The following is an 11,696-nucleotide window of genomic DNA, read 5'->3' on the forward strand; positions in this document are numbered from 1 at the left end:
TGTAGGTCTTGCGTTTCCCATCCGTGAAACTGACCAGCATTCAGGCAAACTTCTGTCTCTCAGCCTCGCGGTAAGAGGCCCAAGTTTTTCTAGTCCTAGCTGGAAATCAATTTCATCTGCCTCAGGTCTCTGGTATAAAAGATAATGCTGCCGGTCCCAGTTACCTCACAGGCCTGGAGGAGGAAAATGCCAAGAGCTGTAAAAGGGCTTGGAAAAGTCAAAAAGGTGATGTATAAATGTAATAACTGATTAACATTTTGTGCTCAAGAATAAACCATGGAAAACAAAATTAGAAAAGTAAGTCTACAGCCCTAAAGTATACGCATACAAAATTTTGAAAGAATGCAGTTGCAATTCTACAGATGGTATTTGGGGATTGTCTACTGCTTTAAAATCTCAATGCCCCTTTTCCTACCTCCACTAAATCCACCTGGGAGAGTTAACTTACAAGAGGCCCAAATTCAATAACCCCCACCCCCCTCCCAGAAAGGGAGGCAGGGCAGAGGCTCCAGGAGGGAGGGCTACACTTTGGCTGTAGAGTACAATAGGCATGCTACATGGGACGGTGGGCCTTATGAAATGTATATGCAGACACCTTGGGGTGAGGGGCCCCCAGCCAGGAGCCACTGAGCAAGGAAGGGATCTATCTCCTCCCTGGCCAGGAGGGGGTCCTGGGGCAAACCCTAAGGGTTGCATATCCCCAGAGAATGGGGACAGCTGCCACTCCTGCCTCTGTTCTCCCAACCCAAACCGGAGAGGGTGCTGAGCAAGGAGAAGACAGGTCCCAGAAGCCAAGAAGGTGCTGGCATCCCTGTCATTGAACTCAGGGTCCCAATAACTCTTTATGTAAAATATCTTCAGACCTAAGAGATGGTCAAAGGCACAAAGTTTAAACATAGGGGTAGGGGTGTTGAGAGGGGTCTGGGGTACCCTGAAGCCCAGAAGTGTGATTCATTCCCCGTTGCCCAGAAGGGTGACTGTTCCACTGAGCCTGTCAGCAAAGGACATTTTCCATGACAAGCACTCACCTTCTTGGGGAAGGGGCATCAGGTTGACACAGAAAAGACCCAGGTAAAGGGCCACTCTGTACATTAATACTTTGATGATTAATGCTTGGGGAGAAGCAGGATTCTTCCCCAGGTTTCTGACTCAAACCCTCTCACTCAGCTGGATATGAAACCCAGTGTCCACACTACTCCCAGCTCTGACACAAGGCCATGCCCACAGAACACTCCCAACTGAGGTCCTGAGAGTTAGGGAATAGGGTGGAAGGGGTTGGAGGGCATCTTCTGGAAGAGAGTGCTGGGGCAGATCACAGTTTCCGCTCCACAGGTTGCTGTAGACACAGTTTGCTGCCCACAGAGATGATGGGCAAGTGATAGTCCATGTGGTAGCTGATAAGGTGACTGACACTCTCAAAGTGGTGATCCTTTGTCCAAACTACACCCTTGGTCCACTAGTAGCAGATGCTTGGGCTGCCCACTCTTCAAGCCAGTGAGCACATACTGGCCAGGTGTGGTCATGCTTTCCTTCACCAGGAAGTCCCTGTTGAGCTGCAGCAGTGCCTCAGCCCCCTGCTGGTTCAGCTTCTCATGGAACCAGGGGTCCCCTCAGAGCTGCTCAGCCATGACATCAACTGCGGAGGAGGAGGCACATGAAGAGCATCTTCAAAGGGCTTCATGTCAAACAGGTCCCAGGTTGTGCTGCCACTGATGGCAGGATTGGGGGGCCCAGCACCACTCCCTGCTTGCCGGGCCTTGTCTAGGTTCTGCATGTTGACACAGGAAGGATCATCAAAGAGCTCTCTGCCTGGACAGGGTGGTGGAGGTGGCATCTGTTTGCAAACTTCTGGATCTCCCCCAACAGGCTATCCTACAGGCAGTGTAGCTCCCAAGTGGCTGGGGGTCTGGGCACTGGGTAGAGAGGGTTGAGCAGCTCCTAGAGTGGCTGCTTCCCGAAGCCTCATGTATACCACATGCCCAAGAGGGGGTTTCTTCCCAGGAAGTCATTATAGTGCTGATGGTGAGGTGGCTCTTCCTCCTCCTCATCCCAAGCTAAGTCATCAAAGCCAGTCATCCTGTCATGGGGAGTGACTGATTTGGGTGGTTTCCTGAGGTATTGTTTAAAGTGCAACTCAAAGGCCTGGCCAATGGTGCTGATGACATCCTGGGCAAGCCCTTCAGGACACTCCAGAATGTGGCAGGCTTTCCAATTCACAGGGTCTTTGGCAACATTGGCAACATACTTGGCTGTGTCCGGATCCCCACTGGATGCAAATAAGATAGATTGCATGTGGTAGTTAGTGATAATCTGTTTGCAGTCTGTGACCATAAGGTTAAGGCTGCTGGTGGAGGTGGTGAGAGTGATTGGCATTCCAGCAAAATTCAGGTTACTCCTTCCCAAGATAGAGCTGAGTGGATGGCTACAGGGCTTTCTCTTCCTTGTCACCCCCTTAGCACCCAGCACAGCCTCGCACATCTGATTGATGGCCTCCCTGGTGACCTGAGTCCAGGTGTTGAAGTCCAGGGTGCTCATTGACTGCAGGATCTCCACACAGCCCATGTACCAAATCAAGTAGGAAACCCCGGGTCCCATGACTTTGTCATTGGGATGCAGCCAGCCCTGCATGGGCTTATTGACAGAGCTCCCATGGTGGGTCCACTCCTCACCCCCCAGCTGGCCCGCTTCCACCTGAGTCCTGCACCCACCACCTCCACTCAGCTTGTTCATGTCCTGGAGGAGGGGTAGGGGAATGAGTTTGGCATGGCTGCCCCTATGATGCCCTCCCCATCATCGGCTGCCCTTCCTGGCTCCCCCTTAGGCCCCAGGTATCCCCCGGCCCAATTGGCCAGCCTCTGGTTGCTCATCCGGGGGAAGAAGGAGCACAGAGTAGTGGGACTATCGTCCCCAGACAAAGGGGGCAGGATGGGTCCCAGGGATGAGGCTGATGGGGAAGGCAGTTCCTCTGGCGGGGTGGACCCTGAAGGCCCCTCCTCCAGTGATGACAGAGACTCATTCCACAGTGGATTGTACTTGGGCTTGGGGGGCAGGAGATCCGTAGCTGCGTGAGAGAGGGGCTACTGCTCAGCCTGGCCCCTCTGTCAGTTTGGGCAAGGAGGCCAGGCAGGGATTATGCCCAGGCCCTTAGCCTGGTCTGACCTCTGTGGCCCAGGAGTCACAGAAGTCCTGGGGAATGAGAGGGATAAGTGTTTTCTGCTCCACAGCTCAGACTCAGACAGTTTTGGGTCCTATTCCCAACCAATGTGGAGCCTCTTCCTCAGATAAAACATTTTAAAGCTGAGCCCAGCCATGGATTTGTATCACCAAATACCTATAAGTGGGGTAAGTTTCCTCTCCTCTTGAGGTTCCAAGATAAACCTGGGGCTCCTGGACCTGTCAGAAAATGGCATTCTTTACCTACCACAGGTCAGAAACCCTGTATAAGGGTTGTGTAGCAAAGGTATGAGGGCAGTTTTTATTCCTTAAAGGAAAGCACACTATTCCAGTCAAAGCCCTGGTAAAATAATCAGTTTCTCCAATTGTGTCCTGTTACAAATGAAAACAGATTCTTTATGCAAATAACTATATTATTATAAGTTAAGAATATTTAAAAATAGTTTCCAAATCCTGGGGAAATCAGATAGAGAGAAAAAATATGCTCCAAATTTTGTTCATAGGAGCACACTAAATTGGTAAAAGTTGTCAATAGCTCTAAAGAAAAGTTTCAAGACTAGAAAACAAAACAAAGGATCAGCAACATTTTTAGTGAAAAGTCAAAAAGATTAGTCCAGTCCATGCCACTAATTCCTGTTTTGCTTGATATTCACAAAAATTTTAGCTTCTCCATGAATCCTGAAAGTGTTTCCTCTATTCTCATGTCATAATCTCCAAACTTATCAGAAACCTGCATTCAAGAGCACTTGTTAAGAACTTTATAGCTAATTATAAAATCACCTTCTAAAGAGGACAAAACAACATGACAATTGTCCATGGATAACAAAAATTTTAGGGCAGCCATACTCAAAGATACAACTGACAAGGAAATGTGTTACTTCTGTGACACACAATAATTTTAACATAACAATTATGATTATTACTGATAATGAACACTAAATCATATCAGAATTACAGGAGTTTCCCATAATTTTGGAAAACATACCAATAACATATTTATACAAATACACCGCAAAGAAAACCAAACACAATTTCATATTTGACAATGCTTCCTGTATACTTTTTGCGCCAAATAAGCCAAATTATGTCATTTTTGAACTTTAGGGAACCTAATATCTTAAAGAATTAATTAGGTCCACAAATACATAATTTATCATTTCATTTTGGAAACCTTGTCAAATACAAAAGGTTTAAAACACTTGATATTACAAAATAGAATAACAGGTCATTGTAAAATATGTCATTCTAAATGAATTACCAAAGTGATAACTCAAGGGTTTCAAAAAAAAAAAAAAAAGGCAAAAACCGTTATTTGTTGTGAGAGGAGACTTGATTTTCAAAATAACTCCTAATAATAACAGCATGAAGCCAAATAAATTTGTTTCTCAAAATTTTACAAATGATCTATAGCATTTTAATTTTTGACCATCAGATATAACCTCCATAAGCCTTTATAACTTTTATTAAGGACTTGGTTAATGCTTCAAGAAAACCTTGTTAATCTGACACAGGGGCCCATATGCTGGTCTTGCATCAGTGTGTCTTTGAAATTAATGATTAATTTATAGAGAAACTGAGTTTATTTTCTCTTTCAAAATCAGCCCTTACAATCTCCCATGTCCAACTTTTCCATGATAGTCTCTGGGCCTTGAGTTGACACAGCTTCAATTTTTGGCCTGTATCTCAGGGATACAGTTTATTTTGATTGGTATCTTCTATGGGGCCTGAAGATGAGACTTTAGTTGCTCTCAGTGTTTAAGATCTAGCAAGACTTGGTGCCCTTTTTACACCCAGGAGTCAAAGCCCTGTAACTCAATGTCACAAGGACATTAAAAGCACATACAGGAAGATACATGAATGTAATAACATTAATGTAAAAAAAAATTAAATCTCAGTTTTTTTTTCCTAAGCAAACCAAACTTAATAATAATGGCATAGAAATTATTTTGATAAAACATACAATTTATTAGGCCAGTTACCAAAAGGCAAAATAAAAGACCTTCTGCAGTGCAGAGAATATTATGTTGGATGAAAACATTTCCTTTAGACCTTTAAGAAAATGTACCTTTTAAAATGGGAGTGAGAGAAAGCTGAAAAACAGTGAGATGCAATAAAAGTTGAACTTTGGGTTAAAAGAAATTAATATATCTTATAATTTATAATGAGTAAATCAACCTCTTAAGAAAATTTCATTGTTCTAACAAATAATTTAGTGTATGAGTTTTTTTTTTTTTTACATCAAGCCCAATCTCTAAAAGAGCATTATATTTTTTCTTTAGTTACATACAACTTGATCATATAAAAGGTTTTTTTTTTTTTTAATCCTCTTTTATGACTGACACAGACCACTCATGACACGCTGGAACTTTCAGGTTTGTCCTGAATATCACTCTTTCTAAAACAACTAGTCATTTTATTTTAGGTCTAAATTTACCATACAAAATTCTTTCTCATATAAAATTATTTCTCGTTAAACTTTCTTACCACAGAAAACCTCTATTTTTATAACTTTCTTTACATCTCTTATTTCCTGCTTCCTTTTCCTTGTTTTATATATAACCTTTAAATAAGCTTCAAATTACACAAAACTTTTCATCTTTTAAAAAAGTACACACTTTTTTTAGCAAGAATGTTTTCCTACAATATATTTTTATCGGAAAATACTCAAATAATGCAATGTCTACTATTTAATTTAATATAGCTTTGTATTCTAAATTATGAGAAGTTTGTCTACAAGTATTTATCCCATTACATTTACTTATTTTAATAGTTTACCTAGATTATTTATGAAAACTGTGATAGTCGTCATTTAAAGTTATTGAACCGCCATTGCAAAATTATAACTGAGACAGAGAAAAAGATTTAACCTAACTGACTCCATCTTGTTTTTAACCTCCAAGCTGTCCTTGTTCATTCCTGGGCATAGGCTGAACTAACTTTGGGAGGAACTTAGTAAACCTGCTTATTGCCAGTGAAATAGACTGTCTAAAACCACAGGATTAGAAATTATAATAATCTTACTAAATTCTAGATGCAACTTTTTTCATTAAACCAGTATCAGTCTTATAAACCAATGTCACTCTTATTTATTAAAATTACACAAGCAAAGATTATTCTGTTTAAGGTTGGGTTTATAATTTTGTAATCCCTATGCCAAATTTTGACAACTTGCAGTATTTGGCAGGAATAAGTATGAAATTGCTTGATTAATAAATGTAAACAAAAGGTATGCTGGCAATTCTTAAGACATTTCTAATATTACTTTACCAATAATTTTAAAGCTAGCTTATTTAATAAAGATTTTAACTTAAGTTACATAAACTTGAAAAAGCATTTGACTAATCTTTTCTTTTTTCTTGGCAAAGTATTTGATTCAAGTGCTTTTATTTTCTTAAGCCAATTCATTAGAGCTCTTTATATATTTTCAGTAGTGAAACACTTTGTACACAAAACATAAATACATAGATGTATTAGGCATGCTGATAGAAGTACATCTTATAGATTTCCAAAACCTCCTCTTTTTTTCCTGTCTTAAACTTGCAAACTCTTGATACCTTGTTTCCTTACCCTGGCAGTTGTCAGCTACATAGCCCTAAATCTGCATATTAAAGGAAACAATTCTGGTGAAAATCAGATAGCAAAATTTACATTATAAGGTACAAAGACACTGTCTGGTGAGCTAGAGGGAAATTAAAAGGGATTTAATTGCCAATTGAACATAAAATTATAGTAGTCTATTACACACATATGCATACCCATATACACACACACATAAACACACACAAAGATACTGTAGCTTTTACTTCAGTGCTTTAGCCATGAGATAAATACAAATTCACTAGCTTGTAAAAAAAAAAAAAAGTTAGATCCAAACAGTGGTTTTCATTTAAGTAGAAAATAACAGCAGATTTAAAGCAGGCGGAAAAGAAAAATAGGGAAAATTGGGACCTACAAACTCCAAGGCTGCAGGTCAGCCTTGGGACTCTTTTACTTTAATGTAAATATGCACCAAAACCATATTACTTCTATTTTACTCTGGCAAGTAGAGTTGCCATAAAACCTACAGAGTGCTCAAAAGGGGGTCATTCTCCTTATTTTCAGATTATTCATTTCCCACTTTTTTTTTTTTTTTCTTAGAAGGAGAAACTGAGCTATGGCCTAGGGGTTTTGTGTTGTGGATCAATATGTGCTGCTTGTGGGCAGGACTCCACAGTTGGTCACAGCTGAGTCAATTCCACCCTCTTACATGTCTCAGTTTCACTCCAGAGGTCTATAACCTCTTGTAGAAGGACGAGCCACAGACAAAACTCCTCAGACACCAAGTTAAAGAAGGAAGGGGTTAATTCGGCCAGGGGCATTGGCAAGACTCCTGTTTCAAGAGCCGAGCTCCCCAAGTGAGCAATTCCTGTCCCTTTTAAGGGCTCACAACTCTAAGGGGGTGTGTGTGACAGGGTCGTGATTGATTGAGCAAGCAGGGGGTATGTGACTGGGGGCTGCATGGACTGGTAATTAGATCGGAACGAAACAGGATAGGGATTTTCACAGTGCTTTTCTATACAACGTCTGTAATCTATAGACAACATAACTGATTAGGTCAGGGGTCAATCTTTAACTACCAGGCCCAGGGTGTGGCGCCAGGCTGCCTGCTTGTGGATTTCATTTCTGCCTTTTAGTTTTGAATTTTTGTTTCTTTGGAGGCAGAAATTGGGCATAAGACAATATGAGGAGTGGTCTCCTCCCATATTCCCCACTTTGAGACTCTCACTCAATAGTGGGAGTTCTCACTTTCATTTTTACTCTCCATGTCTTCTTGCAAGACAGATCGATAGTGATTCATATAGTACACTTGTGCTGAAGCATTTTGGTGAACTAAGGTAGTGATGAAGCTTTTATCATTTGAAGAAGTAAAGGTAGCAAACAAGGGAGCAGAAAGCAGGTTCCTATTACTAGTATAACTCTTATAAGAATTTTAAATCCTCCTAGCATTGGGAACCATTTTCTAAACATGGCCCCAGGATCAAATCCATGTCACACTTGCATGGGCACATGTGCCAGCTTTGTCATATCTCTAACTATATCTTCAACTACTTGCCCTTGATTATCTACATGTAGGCAGCAATTAGTAAGGTTAAATTTCCTACAGACCTCTCCTTCAGCTGCTAGCAAGTAGTGGAGAGCTAATCTATTTTGATAGATAGCATTTCTCATCTGAGTTTCTTGCTGGCCAGAATTGTCAAGGCTCTGCCAGTTTTATTAGTGATTATTTCTAAGACAGCTTGTAACCATATGATTTGGTTGATCATGTAAATAGGGGTCCGGTGTCCTCACGAGCCGTCTTGTGCCTCAGTAGCAGGCCCATAATATTGTATGATTCTCTCAGGGGGCCATTTATCATTTTTTCAATTTCCTATAGCTATGCTTCTCTTTTCGGGGGAAGCATAGACAGGGAAGCCCAGGAGTTTGCCTGTTTTTATGGGCAGTAGGAAGAAAGATGGTTTAATAGTGCCAATAACACAACTACCTGCCTACTAGTCAGGTAATTTGGCATAAACTCTATGCCTACATATCCAGTATAATCCAGTTGGGGCTGTCCAGTCCCTGTGGGACTCCGGATGGGTCCACACAGTTTGCAACTTTGGGAATTTAGTAAATGGATTTCTCTCTGTGTGATTTGAACTCCACCAAGTGACTGTTTTTGTGGTACCATTATACAGTTTCTGTCTCAGACAACTAAGTTGTCCTGCAGGGTGTGTGAATTCTTTTCCTTCTCTACTACGCAGTATTGTCCAATAATTGAGGCTTTTAGGACCCAGAAGTTATCGGGGTGATTCTTTTGAGCCAGGAATTCATCAGGAACTGGGTCTGTAGGTACTAATTCTCGGGCTTCCCATGGCCTTTGATCTCCTATTACAGTTCCTCTACCTACATAACATGAAGTGACATTGAGAGACTGGGCTACATGCTCGACTAATTGCAAAAACAAATTTCTTGTTTTTCCTGGAATTTCTGGTACTGGCATATTTAGTTCATCATAGAAAGCTTGAAACACTGACTCAGGAGAGCATTTATAAACTTCTCCTTGAACCAAGATATTTACTCTAGGATCCAGTCTGGCCCATCAATTCCTAAGGCCATATGCTCCTCTTTTTTCCAGCGAGGATCAAAGGGATTGGTTATTACTAGCTCTAAGGGGTTACATTGTCCCTTAGTACAGGAAGGGCCATTTTTTCTTTCATTTTTTCTTTTCTGAAGGTGGACTGGATCCTTTTCAGTTTTTTTTTTAATCCAACTGGCCTAAATGACACAAGACCAGTATTTACATGTATTTCTAGAAAGTCCTAATTTATGACAGATGTACTTATTTTTTGCCATATAACCTCTTTTCTAATTAAGGGAACCACACCTTATTCCCAACTTATTAGTATTAATGACAGCACAGGCATCAAATTTTAAGGTGACTTGTTTGGGCACCCCTTTTTCTTCTGTTTTGGCTAACATGTTACTTGTATCATTTATGAGTCCCCACCAGTCCTCAGTCCTTAATCTTATTTTAAAAACTGTGGTCATGGGAGGCTCAGATGGGTCATAACACACATCAGGTTGGTCATATCCTGGGTTACATACTTTGCATAGAATAACATTATACAAACAAGTTCTTTTTAGAGTTCCAGTACACTTATAATAACCATAAAATAATGGGACCGTAGCAACCTTTTGTCCTACCTCAGTGACTTCATGTATACACTGGGAACAGTCCTCAGTCTGAGGAAGGTCAGTTGAAGTCCTTACTGTAAAAGTCTAAAATTTAAGGAAAATGAGTCCTGCAATGAGTTTTCTCATGCTTTGGCCGTGCGTGGACCAGTCAGCTTCTGGGTGTGACTGGAGTAGGGCTTGTCATCTTCTTCAGAGTCACTTTGCAGGGGTTGGTGAAGCTGCTCCCGTCATGTACCACTCACAGTCTAATGATGTTTAAGGATAGTCTCGGAAGATAGGCCTGGTAGAATAAACTGAGTCCAACACCTCTACACAGTTATGTTTAACTGGGCTCTCTGATACCAGGAGCAAGGTGGTGGGGTTTAGGGTGTTGCAAACTTCAATGGTTATGTGGGGATTTTCACATAGCAAGCTTTGGTACTTGGTTAATCTAGTGTTTGTTAACCAATGATGTCCTTTGGTAGTCATTAAAGTTACCACAGCATGGGGAGCCTTTATATTCAGGTTTTGCCTAAGGGTTAGTTTTTCTGCTTCTTGTGCTAACAGGGCTGTTGCTGCTGGGGCCCTTAGACCTGGGGGCCAGCCTTTGGAAACCCTGTCTAGTTGTTTTGAGAGATAGGCCACTGGCCTTGGCCAGGGCCCCACATTCTGGGTTAAAACTCCAACTGCCTTTTTTTTTTTTCTTTCTGATACATAGAGTGTAAAGAATTTTGTCAGGTCAGGTAGCGTTGGGGCTGGGGCCGACATGAGTTTTTCTTTTAACTCATGAAAAGTTTATTGCTTTTGGTTGTAATAGATGTAGTTTATCTAATCTACATTTTTATTAACTGTCACCTACCAAAATATTGACTCAAATCCTGCAGCTATCTGATTTCAAGCTTTAAATTGATCTGGTATTTCTCATGGGACTCCAATTGCACACAAATAGACATAAGAGTTGAAAGACCCATGAGGGGCTTCTCTCACTTTACAATGTCTTATTTTTTTTCCTTCTGGTTGATGAAATGCCAAGATGAAAGGGATAGCCAATTGGACTAAAATACAAGTGCCACTCCAGTTATTCATCAGAGTGCCCAGTAAAGGTCCACCACAATACCACCACACATCCGCTCGGGGATGAACACAGGCTGACTGATTGATAAGCTCTTGACAATACTTAAGCTCACTGCATCCTTTCAGGTCTCCAAGGAATGCTAAGTTTCCTCCCTGTCATGAGAGACATGAAGTGAACTTAGTGTTGGGAGACAGAGGCTGGATGGCCCTCAGGGGCTGACCCACAGGGTGCTGGACTTTGGGATATAGCAGAGAGAACTTGGCACGACTTATTACTCCAGGCTGTAGAATCCTGGAAAAGAGCTACCATGCAGCCCACACCTGGTCGACTGGAGGACAACCTTAGTGGAAAGGGGACAATTTGGGTCTCTGGCCTGCCATGTGCACAAGCATAACAATTGCTTTTGTTTAACGTGCAGATGGAATATTTGATCCATTGTAACCAGGCATTTGCATCTTGGTGTCTTGCCTTAATTGCTGAAGTTTTTTTAAGTCTTTAACTTCTATGATCCTCTAGTAAAATGAATGTATGGTTTTAGAAAATTACAAAAACTGGTTGGGGCAGTCCATCCTTGCTCTTTAGTGGTCCACAGAACCTTGGACTAACTATGGCATGAAAGCTCTACATTGGGGGGCAAGACTCCTGGTTGGCACTGGGGTCTTTATCAAAATCTCCCTGGATTAAATGGTCCTAGTTTACTAAGGCCCAGTCTGAGGAGAATCAAGAGGGACAGAAGTACTTTTCTGAAGTAGAA

General features: G+C 41.5%; 1 pseudogene; it reads right to left on the bottom strand.

The window, feature by feature from the left end:
• Positions 1 to 1,312: 1,312 nt before the first annotated feature.
• Positions 1,313 to 3,050, bottom strand: LOC105528324 (annotated as a pseudogene).
• Between the last annotated feature and the right edge of the window lie 8,646 nt (positions 3,051 to 11,696).

Source organism: Mandrillus leucophaeus, unplaced genomic scaffold (genome assembly GCF_000951045.1).
Source record: "Mandrillus leucophaeus isolate KB7577 unplaced genomic scaffold, Mleu.le_1.0 Scaffold713, whole genome shotgun sequence".
NCBI classification, from domain to species: Eukaryota; Metazoa; Chordata; class Mammalia; order Primates; family Cercopithecidae; genus Mandrillus; species Mandrillus leucophaeus.